The sequence below is a fragment of the Dendrobium catenatum genome, unplaced genomic scaffold, assembly GCF_001605985.2.
Source record: "Dendrobium catenatum unplaced genomic scaffold, ASM160598v2 fragScaff_scaffold_1615, whole genome shotgun sequence".
In the NCBI taxonomy this organism is placed as follows: Eukaryota; Viridiplantae; Streptophyta; class Magnoliopsida; order Asparagales; family Orchidaceae; genus Dendrobium; species Dendrobium catenatum.
In genome coordinates, this window is record NW_021320077.1 from 485,544 (window position 1) to 502,309 (window position 16,766).

Here is a 16,766-nt window from a genome sequence, read left to right on the forward strand (position 1 = left end):
GTCCTGATTGATTAGGCTTAAATTTCACTGATCATACAAAAGATATTTATATCGTCCTAGACGATAAAGTCAGCAAGTTGCAATTAATGAGCTATTCCGAAGCTCTCCTATTTAAGAGCTCTTGTTCTTCACTTTGTAAGATCTTTTACTGCTATCTTGACCTGAGAAAGCCTAAAGGAGAGGGAGAGAGAGAGAGAGAGGATTTTGTGAGGGGGAGATTGTGAGGGGGATTCATAAGGGTTGCTCCAAGCATTATTCCACTTCTTGTTCTACTAGAGTCTCTTGTCCTTGGAAGGGTTGAGAGAGGTAAGTTTCAACAATCGATCAAGGTTCTCTGCCTGCTTCAGGAGGAAGCAAAAGGAGTTGGGTTCTCTTCCTAACCGAGGTTGGCGGAAAGGAGTTTTTATGAGGGCTTCTCTGCCTTGTTGTGGGAGCAAAAGGAGTGTCATTTTTGTAGTGCAAAACTCGAAGGGTGCCTCCAGGGAGTGGACGTAGGTCAATTTGACCGAACCACTATAAATCCTTGTGTTCTCTTTTTACTGCTTCCGCATTTAATTTTCCACACTTTGATTTATGTTGTAGTGAATTTTGGTTTTAATTTATTGTTTTGATTGTAAGAATTTTTGAAATACCAATTCACCTCCACCCCCCTCTTGGTTAGTCTTGGGCTGGTTCATAGGGCTTAACATCCCTAACAAACTTTCAACAAGTACATTGGTTAAAATAATAATTATTTGACTTAGGATTTTTTATTGTCATAATTCTAATTTTATGTAATAATACTATTATCATTTTTATTTAAAAGAATCCTATTCAACATTTTAGAACCAAGCATATAAATATAAGGCACCACGTCATTAGAGATCATATAACTGAGAAAAAAATTAAATTACATCACGTTGCTAATTAAGATAAACTTACATATATTTTTATAAAACCACTAGTCTTTGACAAATTTAGCACCTTAAGAACCAGGTTAGATGTGATTGATCTTAATGCTTAAATTGAAAATTCTACAAACTTGATTTGTTGTTAATATGTGTTTGTTTAGTTTATCTCTATTTATTTGTTTTGTTTTTTTTTTAGTTTAATATTTTTTGGTTTTATTTTTGATTCTATTGGAAACAGGTCATTTAATATAAGGTAATTTGTTTTGAGAAGATTTTTAGATTATCATGTCTTATTTTCTTAGTGTTCTTTTCATACTGTATAAAATTTTTTTGTCATGTACGAATTTTGTAGCTTGTGCATGATAAGTTTTCAAATTGAGCACACAAAACTTAATTTTTCATAGGGTTCGTACTGTACAATGATGTCATCATACTCTATGATATATGCAGTTTCATTTGTATAAGTGAGTATGGTTTTCCAGTTGGTGTCAGTTATTGATTGTAGATCGTATACGAAATCGTATTTCATATGTATGATCATGTTGTCAATTTTTGTGGTGAACAAACCTAATCGTCATTAAAATGATCTTTAATATTTTGATCGTCCTAGATGAATACATATTCGTCTGTACAATCATTTGGTCAAAAAGCTTGTACGAAAGGACGCATCGAAAATGGCATTTTATGAAAAGCCATTTCATTTTTGGCCATATTCATTTGTATGTAAGAAAATATTTTTTTTATGTACGATTTTAAAATTGTACATACGATCTAAATTTTGTAATGTATGATATGTAATTTTTCATTAAATAAAAGAGTCTTTGGATTTGTTTTTCATCACTTTCTTATCCATTCCAAACCTTCTAGAACCCATATCTTAGGAATGACTAGTATCAGTAAACGACCCCGCCTCTCTAAGGGATCTTCTTCTAGAATTGGTAGGAATGTTAACTTCTTATCTAAAGAGAATGAGGATGCTTACTTTAGGTATTCTGCTACTAAAATCACTCCTTCCCGACTTCTCATACAGAGTGATATTCTTTCTCTGTCATGCCCTTATTCACTTCAACTCAACTTTCTTTTATCCTAACTCTCATATATATCTACCATAAAGGGGCATTCCAATTCTTTTTTGGCCAACATAAAAGTAAATCAGGACCACTTTAGGATAGCCTCCTATGTTCTCAAGCAACAGAAATTATAAAGATCTTGACAACTTTCTCCACCTGAGAGCACAAGGGATTAGAGTCCATACTTTAACCTCTATAGTTGACTTTGATTGGTCCAAAATTAATCAAACTCTTAGAGGTGTCACCCAAGTGAGTCATTAGTCTCGAGTTTACACTCTCAATCAAAGTGCCGGGATTATCCAGCACATTTTGAGAACCTCAATTATTCCAAAAGCTGGTGATCGCATTATTATGTTGCCTCTTTTATACATGCAAAGTCACTTATTTGATAATGACTAAAAAACCTTTTGATGAATCCCAACTCATCATGGATTATATTTATAATATTTTTGAGATCGGACCTCCACGTTATAAGAGAAAGAAAAATATGGCATTATGACATCTAGTTGCTTATATCTTAGAAAAGATGTACAAACTTATCTATCCAGATCCTCCCACTGAACTACCTATTTACTTTACTGATGCCTCTATTTAGGCACTTTTTAGATAGGATTAAAGTTTTGAGAGTGATGATTCAGAGGAAGAGGGGGAACTCCTACACCAGCATTTACACCTGCACCTAGACCTGACCAGAATTTCTACCAAGAAATGGTCCAGAACTTTGATAGATTGGAAACTCATTTTGATCAATGCTTTGATCAAATTAAGAATCACTTAAATCAATAGGATATAAGATATCATGAAGACATGGGTTAGATCCAAGGGAAGTTTGACTCTATGAGCATGAATGTAGCTACAATCAGTAGTTATTTTCAATGTTCAACCAACCACCTCCTCCAAATTAGGGCCCCTCTAATTACTAGATATACTTTTGTGCTATTGTTGCTAATGAGTTTTTGTGTTTGTAGTTGTGATGTTTCTCCTATGAGTTTAGTGTTTTCATTTGTTATTTTAAATTCCTGAGATGATGTTAGTTGAATGATGTTATGATGAATGATATGAAATGAGAAATATGTTTGTTTGTTCTCCTTGATATTAATGAAATGATGGAATATTTTGTTCGCTTGCATTGAATTTCTTTTCTTGAAATATTTATGTTTTTAATGGAAAAATCTTTTAAAGTTGATCATTAGAATGGATTCTTAATTACTTTGCTCTACAAATTAATTTCCTTACAAAATTTAATCTTTCAAATATTTAAATTAAATTATGATTGTATATGGACAAGGAGATCAATTTTATGTTCTTATAGATAAACATATCTAAGCCATAATTTTTACAAGATTGATATCTTATTATTTTACTTCTTTTTTAATATGTTTATTTTTGTTATTATCGGAATTTGAATTTAGATTATTGATATTTGAAAGATCCAAAAAGTAAAAAAAAATGCTCAAAGCATGTAAAAATAGAAAAGATGCGCAATAATTCACAAAGTAAAAAGAGGCACAAAATTATCCCAAATAGAAAAGATACACAAAGTGTGCCACAAATATTTAAAAAGATGCATAATGTTGCCAATTGAAAACATTTATAGTGTTCTTTCCATTATCATTCTATCTTTAATCCAAATCCATCTAATTAATAATCATATTCACTATTGAATTTAAAATTAATTAAACTTTATTTTGAAATATTTGTAATAATCATTTTTTATATAATTTGTCTAGTATGAATAATAAACCTGATTAACTTTTTTTATATTAGTTGTTCTTAGATTTAAAATTTTGAAAATTTTCTTTTTAGTATTATGAAGTTAATATTGTATTTGTAATTGGTTTAAAATCCTTTTCTTCTTAACTCTTTTGATTTTTCTATAGAAACCTTTCATTTCAAGATGTACTTCTCTTTTTATTATTGTCAAAAGGGGGAGTCGTAATATTATTTGATGATTGTTGTATGTATATTATGTGTATGTACATATTGAATTGTGAATGTCTCTAATGTGATGTGTGTATGTTTTGAATGTGATGTGATTTATGTATGTTTGTATGTTTTAAATGTTCATGTTTGTGTTTTTTGTTTGAGCTATTTTTAATTGTAGTAGTTATTATTTATTATTTCTTTTGAATTTTTAGGTTTTTTGTTTTTTGATCTTTATAGGAACCCCTTGATTTAAATTGGTCATTCATTTAAGGGGAGCTAAGGAGAAAATTTTCTTTAAATGTTAAATCAAATAATAATTATTTTTCTTTCATCAAAAAGGGGAGATTGTTGTAACTCAGTTTTCATAATTTGTTTTTATATCATGTGTGTTTTTTTATAATTCCAAAATCTTATTATATTGATTCCAAAATCTTAGTTTAAATGTTAACATATATTGAAAATATTGCTTTTATTGTTTGTGTGTACTAACATTTCAGGGAAATCATACACCATACTGCTGAAGACTTCAAGACAGATTAAATTAGGGTTTACTGTATTTGAAATCTGTACTTTTTTATATTTTTCTTAAGTCTGAGAGAGTGTGATTGTAACTGGGTAATCATACAGACACATACTAGGGGTGTGCAAAAAAAAAATATATTTTTTAAAACTAATTGTACTATATGATTTTAGATCCTAACGGACGATATGACTTTAGCATTCCTCTAAAAAATAGTTAATCAAATCAAGCCTAGAAAATTTTCTAAGTACTATTTATATTTTATGAAGATACCTTTGTACAGACGAAGTCTAGAGTATGAAATATCTACGTACCAATTCATCTTGAACAAACTTAACATTTTTCTGAACTATTCATATTGTACGATCTTATGTTTTTATAGACGATGTCCAAAGTATAAAATTGGTGCATATCATTTCGTCCATATGAACAGGTAAATTTTTTGAATTGTTCGTACTATACAATTTTATGTTCGTATGGACGACTTCTAGAGCATGAAATGGACTCATCTATTTTTGTACTGAATGAAATGTGGTTTGATTAAAATTGATCGTATTGTATAATATGAGGTTTGTATAGTACATTATCCAGAGTATGAAACTAGTTTATATAGAATCGTATAAGATGATATGGTTTAATTTTGAACTGATCATACTATATGATGGCAGTTAATACATACGTCTGCCAGAGTACGAAACCAATTTGTACAGGATCATACGAGTAATTTTTGAACTTATCATACATACGATGTGCCATTATACTATACGATCAAGGATGGTCAAATCGAAATTTTTAGTTTTCTGGATGATTTTTCGTGTCTTTCATATATAAGGTCCTTAAAAAACTGACTGTTACATATGCTTCTTCATATTTTCTTTGAGAGCAAGTGTGAGAGTGCTTTGGAAGAGAATTTGAGAGTGTGGATAGAGAGATCTTGTAAGTTGAATTTATGAAGGGTTCACAAGGTTGCCCAAATGTGAGGATCTCTTTATAAGTTTGTCAAATCTCTTCCTTATTTGAAGACACTCGAGAGAAGATGTTTGCAGAAGATCTAGTTTTCTATCGACACCATGAGGGTGTGAAAAGGATGCTAGTTCTCTACTGACACCAAGAGGGTGAGAAAGGATGCCATTTCCATGCTGACACTAGGAGGGTGTGAAAGGACGACAGTTCTCTGCCGACAACAGTAGTGTATGAAAGGATGATGTAAGGGCTTCTATGCCCTTCTGTGGGAGCAAAGGGAGAGTCACTTTGGTATAGTACAATACCTGAAGAGGGAGTCTTCATGAAGTGGATTTAGGTCTAGTTGGACTGAACCACTATAAATTTCTTTGTTCTTTTGTTTTTATTTTTTCCACATTTTTATTTTTTTAGACTTTTTTTTTTGTGGTTGAAAAGTTTATTTTGGAAAAAAATCAAATTATGTTAAAATTATAAAACAATTTTATATAATTTACTAAGAGTTTTTTAAATTACTAATTTACCTCCCTCTTGGTTAGCATTAGAATAATTATAATCGGTCTAACAACCTATACAAACTTTCACCAGCCATTACAAGAGTATAAGTTCAAGAGAGAAAAAGTGAGGATTGGAAGGGTGTTAAGAAAATGATGAAAGCCAATATTTTATAAAGAAATCACCATATCGTACATTACAATCATAAGATTTTCTTAGATAATCAGGTGCAATCAATTTGTACAGACGATTGATCAAAAAAGTAGGTCATATCATACTATACGATAAGGTGTTGTAATATACAATTAGACACAGAGCGATCATCCTAAGGAGTTAGCCAACACGATCACTAACTAAGTAGTTCGTATAGTACAAACATGTGGATCATACTAGACCATTTTCCATAAATGATCATACCAACTACATCTAAATCATCTAACAGTTTATGTCACATGGATAGTACAATACAATGGTGTAATCGTATTGGATGATCTCTAATAATTGATCAATTTATGCCGTTAGATGTGTTGGATTTGGGATTGAAATTTTTATTAAGATCATACAGGAGGATGAAAATCATCCTAGCTAATGTGAACAAAAATTAAAGAATTTAGGGGATGGAATGTGATGATAAGAAGGGTTTCAAAAAAATTAAAATACGAAAAAAAAATTAAGAATAAGCAAAAAATAGTCATAAATAAAATAAAACCAAGCATTTTTTTTAATCAATCAACTCCAGCAAATAATAAATTTACCTTATTATTATATTTAAAACCCCATAAGAAATGAATTGAGAATGCTGAAATCATGAAAGGTTAGAAAATTAATCTCATTAACCTTAGCTTGGACTCCTTAAAGGTCAAAATCTTTTTGAAACAAAAATCTAAATTAAAAAGGTAAGCTAATCATTTTGTGCCTCTTTATCAGCTTTTGGCGTACATTACATATCTTTTGATTTTTGATACACTTTTTGCATCTTGCAATTATTTGGTAGTTATCGCACATCTTTTCAATATTGGGCTAATTTTGTGCCTCTTTTTATTTTTGCATGCTTGCTTCCTTTCTGAATCTTAAAATTTTTTTAGTTGCGAGATTATCTTCCAAAATGAGAGAGGATAAACTCACTCTCTTTTGTTATGAAGAGTAAATCGCAAAATAGATTCCTACCCATATAATAATACAAATAACCTGATTAAGAAAACTTGAAAGAGATTCACTGACTTGGAACATTATTCATATAAGATAGATTATTGTAGGAAGATAAAAGATATCGCTATTTTAAATTCTAATTTTTAATTTGAAATATATTTTAATTCAAAAAAATGCACCATTAAAAGAGTTAGAAGAAGAGAAATAATCAGCAATATTTCTTCCTTTAACTGTTTTAGAGAAGTCAATCACTACTTTTATGTTCCTAAATAAAAAAAATAAGGCAAAAGTGTCATTTAAAAAAGTTCATAGCAGAAGTAAGCAGTGACCTGATTCTTAAAACACTAAAGGAAAGCAATAGAAAAACCAAAAACATAAAATAAAAACACATAGAAAGAAATAAACGTATAAAAATAAAAACATAAATATAAATCATTAATTTCAAGCATGACTATCTATCACACCTAATCTTGTTCTTAAGGTGCTGAAGGTTTCAAAGGGTAGTGATTTTGTAAAGATATCTGCAAGCTAATTTTTAGTTGCTATACAGTGTAGCTCTATATCTCCTTTGGTAATTTGGTCCTTAATTAAATGGTGCCTTATGTCTATGTATTTAGTCATGGACTATTGGATTGGATTCTTTGAAATGTAGATGGCACTAGTGTTATTACATAAGATTAAAATGGTGCCTATAGGTAATTCTAAATACAATATTTGTTGCTTTAACAAAAGAACTTGGGATACACAACTTTCTAAGGTAATGTATTCAGCTTCAATAGTGGACAGAGCAACTAAGTTTTATTTTCTACTAGACCAGGAGACTAAAGATTGTCCTATAAATTGATATATTTTAGAAGTACTTTTTCTATCAATCCAACATCCTATAAAATTTGAATCAAAATATCCTATGATTTCAAAAGAGGTGTCATGCCTAGGATATCAGATTCCTGAGTTTTGGGTTCCTAAAAGATATATAAGGATTCTCTTAACAACAGTCAGGTGGGACTCTTTTAGATCAGCTTGAAATCTAGCATGGAGACAAACACTAATATTATAGCAGGTTTGCTAGCAGTTAAGTAAAGGAGTGATCCAATTATTCCTTTATAATTCTTCTGATCAACTGATTTTTCATTTGAGTCTTTATCTAATTGAACCGTGGAGCTCGTGAGAGTGTTTATTAGTTTGGGCTTACCCATTTCATATTTTTTAAGGTTATCTTTAATATATTTTGATTGACTAAGAAAGTTTTATCATCCATCTGTCTTATGTTAAATTCTATAAAGTATATCAATTCTCCCATCATACTCATTTAAAACTCCTTACTCATTATTTTAAAAATTTAATTACATAGATTTTTATCAAAAGATCTAAACAGAATATCAACAACATAAATTTAGATAATGAGTAGTTCATTTTCTACCTTTTTTAAGAATATGATAGTGTCTACGCTCCCCTTAACAAAGGTTCTCTCTAGAAGGAATGTGCTTAACCTTTCATATCATGATATACATGTCTGTTTAGTCCATATAATACCTTTTTTAATTTGAACACATGATTTAGATATTTTGAATTTTTAAAATCTCGGGGTTGTTCAACAAACATATCCTCTTTTATTACCCCATTTAGAAAGGCACTTTTGACATTCAATTGGTTTATTTTAAATCCCTTAAAGTAGACAGGCTAGTAGCACCCTAATAGCTTCCAATCTAGTTACAAGGGTAAAGGACTGATCAAAGTCAATTCCTTCTATTTAGTTATACCCTTAGCCACTAATATTGCTTTATTTCTAACGACAACACTAAAATCATTCATTTTATTTTTGAAAACCCATTTATTCCCAACCAGACTCTAATTCTTAGGTCTTTCAACAAGTTCCCAAGCATCATTCATCACAAATTGCTTTAACTTACATGGCTAAGATCCATAATTCATTAGATATGGCTTGATTTATGTTGGTATGTTCAATCATTAAAATGAAGGCAGAGTGGTTAACTTCTTTTCTAAGTTCATACCTAATTTGAACACCTTCATATGGGTCTCATAAGACCAATTCTTTAAGATGACTTGATGATTATCTCAATTCTCTAAGCAGTGTGTTCTTAGGTTATGCCCTTTCCTCTAGATTTACATATTCTACTTCTTGGGAAATTTCTACAACCTCTTCTTCATACACTTTAAACCCTCTAGAATTATTAGATTCATCAAATACAGTCTAAGTGGTCTCCTCTACTACCAGTGTTCTTTTATTGAAAACTCTGTAGGATTTATCAACATTTGAGTAACCTAGGGAGATTTCTCATTATTTAGGGTCAAACTTTCCTAGTAGAGATTTCTCATTATTCAGAATGAACACTTTACATGCAAAGACATGAAGGTGAAAAAGGTTAAATGTCATACCCTTAAGGATTTCATAGGGTGTTTTATTCATATTGGGTCTAATATTAACTTTATTCAAAACATAATAGGATGTATTCATCATTTCTTCCCAAAAATATTTAGGAAGTGAATATTCAACTAATATGGCTCTAACGACTTCTACCAGGGTCTTGTTCTTTCTTTTAGCAACCCATTCTATTGAGGGGTTGTAGGAGCTGAAAAATTATGATATATCCCTTGCTCATTATAGTAAGATTCAAATTTCTCATTTTCAAATTCTTCAACATGATCATTGTGAATTGTCAAAATTTCAAAACCTAGCTTCCTCTAAATCCAAGTGGAGAATGATCTAAATTCCTCTAATGATTAACTTTTATGAGATAAGAATCTAACCTAGGTAAATCTCAAGTAATCATGAATAATCACATACCCAAAGACTTTCTCTCCTAAGCTTATCTAGTAGGTCCAAAAAGATTCATGTGTAGGAATTCTAAAGGTTTGCTAGTGTTAATGTCCTTAATTGAGTGGAAGGATGATTTGACTTACTTTCCTAACTAACAAGCATCACATAGGTGGTTCTTAGTGAACTCTTATTTAGGTATGCCTCTCACTAAGTCTTTTTGGATAATCTTTCTAAGGTTTTTCATGCTTATATGATATAATCTCTTATATCATAATTAGGATTCATCAGCAATAATTTTTAAGCAAAAAGAAGAATCAAGTTCAACGAAGTTTAAATCAAGCATTTAAACATTATTAATTATATTTCTTTGAAGTATAGTATTTTCATTTAAGATAATCATATAGTTGGTAGATAAAAATTTAATGCTAAATCTTTTATCATGAAGCTGGCTTATGCTAAGCAGATTATATTTTAAGCCATTTACTAGTAAAATATTTTTAATGATGAAATTTTTTGAAATGCTAATTATACCTGAGCCCACCACTCTCCTGGCGGTATTATTTCTAAGTGTCACCTTACCTTCTACTATGGCCTCTAGCAAAATGAATTAATTTAGAGCTCTAGTCATATGCCTTAAACATCTATTGTCCACATACTACTTGCTCTCATGAGGCCTTTTGTGAGAGCACACCTACAAAATAATTAGATGTTAGATTTGGGAATCCAAACAAGTTTGGGACCCATCTAATGGAAAAAAGAATGAAATACATGCATGTTATGCTATAAATTTTGAAATTTTGGTTTCGACACTAAATGTTTTATATGGTGAATAGTGTAAGTGTGGGAGATATGTCCTAGCATGCAATAAGAAAAACATATAACACTAGAAAAAGGATTTACTAATTTATTTAGGTTATGGTGCCTCTTCCTAGGTTTAAATGATACATGCTTTGATGATGGTTTTTGAAACTTTTCAAGTGGAGATGGTTTTTTATTTTCCTTAAAAGCAGCTAATTCTACGTACATAAACTTATTTTCACTTTCAAGTATTGAATTTTCTACTTTTAATTCATGCTCCCTATTATCTAATTTAGATTCAAGAGTTTATAATTTGTTGAATGTGTTTTTTAATTCAGCATATAATATTTTTAAGGAATTGTGCTCAGTAGTTAATTCAAAATGCTTCTTTGTTTAAAATATCAAATTCATCTAACAAAGCCATGTGATTACTATCCATAGTGGAATGATCTTTCCTTGGGCATTCATACTCTTTTGCATTCATACTCTTTCTGCATAATTAAAAAGCCAGATTTAAGGCTGGCATATTTTTTAAGCTTCCTATTTGTAGTATGATTTTTTTTAGACAATTCAAATAATTGATCATAGGTAAACTTATATACCTTCTCTTGATCAGAATGATCAAAATGATCATCTGCCATTAAGCATAAGTTGGCTACCTCCTCTTTTACATCAGTTTCAGAAGAGTCTGATGTTGAGTTTGCCTTAAAAAGCTTTTCGAGTCCTTTGCTTAATCTTCTTGAATTAAGGTTTTTCTTCACCCTTCTCATTGCTTGAGTGAGCTTTAAGAGTTGGGCAATCAGACTTAAGGTGCCTTGGTTTCCTACATTCAAAGCATATAACATTAAAATAAATTTTAGAATTTTTACAATTCACACCTTTATTCTATTATTGATGAATTTTTTGTTATTTCTTTAAAAACTCTTGAATTGCATAGTCATCAGTGCAATGTCATCATCATCTTGTCTAGAAAAGTAACAGTCATAATCATTAGCCTTTAAGGCTAAGGTTTTTTCTTTTCTCTTTTCATCTGCATCAAGCTGCCTTTGACTCACTCCTTATTCGTAGGAAATGAGTGATCGAAGTAAGTTATCAATGGAATAAACATTCGGATCTTTAGATTCAATAATGACAATAATTTTTGCATTATTAGAAGAAGGTAAACAATGAAGAATTTTGTTAACTTTTTCATAATTTACAAACTCTCGTCCTAAAGCATGTATGGAAGCAATAATCAGAGTAAACCTCGTATACATTTTAGAAATAAATTCACTAAGTTTCATACAAAAAAGTTTATAATCATGAAGAAGAATGTTTAACATAGATTATTTCACTTCCTTTGTTACTTCATATGTCATGCAGAGTTTATTCAAAATCTCCTTACCAGTAGTGCAAGTAGAAACATGCATAAAATCTTCAAATTTAAAAAATAAAAAAATAGTTCAAACATTTAGCATTGAGTTGGGGCTAAATCTATATCTTTTATGCTCCATTCAAAATAGGATAGTTCAGTTTTATGTTATTAACAAAGTGAGAAGGTGCAGAATAACCTTCCTAAACTAATATTCACATACGATAATATATTGATTGTAAAAAATTAGACATGCAAATTTTCCAAAAAATAAAAGGAATATTATCAAATAGAGGTGGTCGTGTGATTGAATATCCTTCTACAGTATTATGATTACCAAAGTTAGTCATAGAATATTTTTCAAAAGTTTTTTAAAACTTAATTTATGAATTCCACTCTAATACCATTTAAAAGTTCATGAGGGTTGTTAAACCTTTATGAACTAGCCCGATGCTAACCAAGAGGGGGGAGTGAATTGGTTTTTTTTAAATTTCTTAATGAAAAAATAAATTCTTTTTTTAAATCTTTTTTTGAATATTTTAAAATAGACTATTTTATCCCACAATGCAGAAGCAAAACTACTTTCATAATAACTAAAATAAAAAATTTCAAACATAGAATAAATCACAAAAAATATGAAAATAAAAATGCAAAAAAGTAAATAGAAAGAACACACCAGAATTATAGTGGTTCGATCAACTTGACGTATATCCACTCCCCAAAAGCCTCCTTTCTAGGTATTTCACTAAAAGTTATCTCTCATTTTGCCTTCACAACAAGGCAGAGAAGCCCTTACAAAATCTTTTCACCAACTTGGTGAGGCAAAGTACCTTGAATCATTTTACTCTCTCCTGGAGTAGGCAAAGAACTTGGAAATCGTCTTACTCCCTCCTTGAATAGGCAGAGAACCTTGGAATCCTTTTACTCCCTCATGGAGTAGGCAAAGAACTTTGGAATTATTTTTCACCCTCATGGTGAAGGCAGATAATCTGGATCTAAAGTTGATGAAAATTTCCCTAGATCCACTAAGGAACTAAGGAAGAAGCTTGAAAACGACAGTGGAAACCTTTCTTGTAACAAACTTCTCATAACTCCCCCTCATAAGAAACTTTCTCTCTCTCTCTCTCTCTCTCTCTCTCTCTCTCTAAGCTCCCCTCATCATTCTCTATGCTCTCTCAAAAGATAATATGAGAGATTAAATAGAGAGCCTCCAAAAGAAGCCCTAATTTTCAATTTTCCATCAAAGATCATTCAAAATGATATTAAGATAATCCTATACGATTAGTACAAAATAAACCTTTCAGCCAGTATGATCAGCATTGCCCTATACGGTCATTTCAAGTATTTATATATATCATCCAGTATGATTCCATAATCATCCGGGATGATTAGTTCAAGATACTGTATTGATCACCTAATATGATGTGGAATGATGGGCAGTAATTTGCATATCATCCTGCACATCCCTCGGGACATCTAGTACGATCTTTTGTATGATTAAAAGATTATTATTATTTTCGTCTTGGATGATGGGGGATCATCCCATGAAATGTCAAAGATCATCCTGTACAATTATCGTAGATCTTCCTATACGATCTGATCAAGTAATCTAACCATAGTTACTCATCTAATTATAGGATCAATTTAGGTATGATTGTTATAAATTGTCCTGAATGATTAGAACAAATTTTAAAGATTTAAAATATTACCTAAATTATGATTGACGGCTTTTTTTCATGTCTATAAATAATTATCCAATATGATCTGAATTGTCTAGTATAATTAGTTAAACAATCTTACTTAATAAAAGATGTCCTAATTAGGATTTTTGTATAACTGATTGTCTAGTACGATTTGCATCGTACTATATGATTAGCTCAAAAATTTATTTTTCTCCTAACTCACTAACTCACCCCTTGAATGTATGTGTGTAATGTTACTTAGATTGGGGTCCACCAAATACATGACTTGACTCAAGAAAGATGAAAAGTACATTGAAATTGAAATTACAAATAGACTCAACCCTAGTCTACCTGATCTTGAGCTGATTTGCATTGCAAGTAAACTTGTAGACTAGAAAGTTTAGTGAGCAAGGAAAACAAAATAGATATACAATAATAGCAGTAGTAAGAAAATAATAATATTTGTTATCATCAAAATCATAGTACTTAGGCCTAGATTTATAATACTTCACACCAAGAACCAAAATATGATCCCAACCTTCCTTATAAAGTGTTACGGAATCTAAAGATGTCATACATCATGCTAATTTTACCATAGTGGGTTATGACTATTACATCCCATTTAATGTTTTAAATTATACCTTTGCATAGAAGGCTATTGATGTTATAGGTGCTATTAGATATGGGCACAAACTACCATCATACTACAGATTAAGAGTAAATCTTTTGAGGAATTATAAAGAGGAATGTAAGTTGCTAATTGCTTCATATAAAATAACATGAAAAGAAATAAGTTGTACACTAATGACAGATGGTTGGACAAATAACCAAAATATAATATTGATAATTTTTTTTGTTTATTGTCCACGGGATATCACTTTTTTGAAATCTATTGATGCTTTTAACATTACTGAAGTTGACACTACTTTGTGTTCTTTATTTTGTGAGATTATGGAGTGGGTAGGGCCATAAAATATTATGTAGCTGGTAATTAATAATGCAGCAAACAATAAAAGGCGGGGGGGGGGGGGGGGGGGGGGGGGGGGATTATTATATGAAAGATTTTCTAATATATATTGATCGCCATATTTTGCTCATTACTTAAAACTTATACTTAAATATATTAGTAATATGCCACATATCTATGAACTTGTAAAAGAGTCTCAAAAGTTGCAATATTTAATTACAATCATGTTTTTATTTTGTCATGTTTAATAAAAAGGTCAAGATATAAGGAAATTATTAGGCCTGGTGTAACTAGATTTGCTACAATATTTATCACTTTGAAAAACATATAGGAATATAAACATGGCTTGTAAGCATTTATAACAAGTAAAGTGTACTCTGTCTCAAAGTTATTCTAGCAATGAAAGAAAAAAGTGGCCTCCACTACTTTAGATACAATCTTTTGGAATAGCTATATGTTAACTTTAACATTCTTTGGACCTTTAATTAGGTTGTTAATAATTATTGATTATGATAAGAAGCCTTCTCTAGGGTTTCATTATGACAGCATGTACAGAATAAGAAAACTATTAAGACCATGCTAAGAAATATCAAACAAAAGTAAAAACCATACACAAGTATTACAAAGAGAAGAGGAGATAGCCAACTAAGACAAGGCATACAATATGTGATCTATTTTCTTAATTCTTATTTTCAATACAATAAATAAAATTTCTGCCACAAACCTGAAGTGATGCAATGTTTGATTGAGTTGATTAAAAAATAAAGAGACATGCCATATCCCATCATTAGCAATGAATGAAATTAAGATCTTCCATGACAACTTAAAAAGTTTTGACAAACCAATTGCATTAACAACAACAAAAGATAAGCAATATGTTAAGTTTAGTAATAACTTCTATATGCATTTGATATCTCATGCATATAAATAAACTATGAACTAATTAATATTTGACTATTTATAAATATATGATGGAAGATGTTTTAACTCAAGTGCACCAAATTTACAAAAACTTGCTTTTAGAATTCTTAGCCATATATTTTTATCTTTAGGCTTTGAAATAAATTAGAGAGCATTTGAGTAAATCATACAAAAAGATGAAATCATTCAGAACATCAAAAGCTCTATGATCTTATATTTGTTCGGTATAACCTCAATTTGAGGCATAAGTTTAATCTTCAAATATATTTAAATATTTTTTTATAAAAGGATGTACAATATACTTATCATGATTCATATTAACTTTATAAAACTCAAAATAAAAAAAGAAATTACGTTCTTTTGGACTACATAAGTATTTAAATTGTTTAAGTTCTTGATGATGGACTAGTTCTAAAGCTTATTTTAGAGGATTTAGAGATGAAAATTTATACAGAGAATGCTTCTCACTATTGAAGAATTAAATTTAACTGTACAAGAGAAGCTCAAAGTAAATTATTAAATTTTGTATTTGATATTTGGTACATACAAATCACCTATGAACTAATTAAAATTTGACTACTTGTAGATGTATGATAGAAGTTGTTTGGTTGAAGTGCACTAAATTTATAGAAATTGGCTGTCAAAATTTTTAGTCAAACATCTTCGTCTTAAGGATTTGAAAGAAATTGGAGTGCATTTGAGTAAAATGAGTAATAGTTAAGCATTTCTAATTTTTAATGTTTGAATTACTTAAACATCTTCATCTTCATCTTCAGGCAAACACTTCATTTTTTAAATTTTAAAAAAGAATTCTTTTAATTGATTGTATAAGTTTTATGCATCATAAACTTCTATTTTGTTTAATTTTTGTCACACATTTCTAATGATAGTATTATTATTATGTTAATTTTATTATTATTTTTAATAAAATTAGTATTAATTGCATCACTTCAGTAGAATCATTGAACTATGAATTTCTCCTTCTTCAAGTTCATTTTTCAGTCCTATTTTGACATGCATGCTTATTTGATAAATGATTATTACAAAAAATTAAAAGTAACTTTAAAATTAAATATTATATTAAAATTCATCACTTTATATTAAAATCATTAAACAAACTTATTTTATTATATAAAGAGATAGTAGTTGAATCGGCTTGTTCTTAAAAATTTGGGACTATTCAAGAATGAACAATCGGTTCAAAATGATTTTATTTTGTTCAATGCAAAACTTGTTATAGAAAAAAAAAAAAAATTAT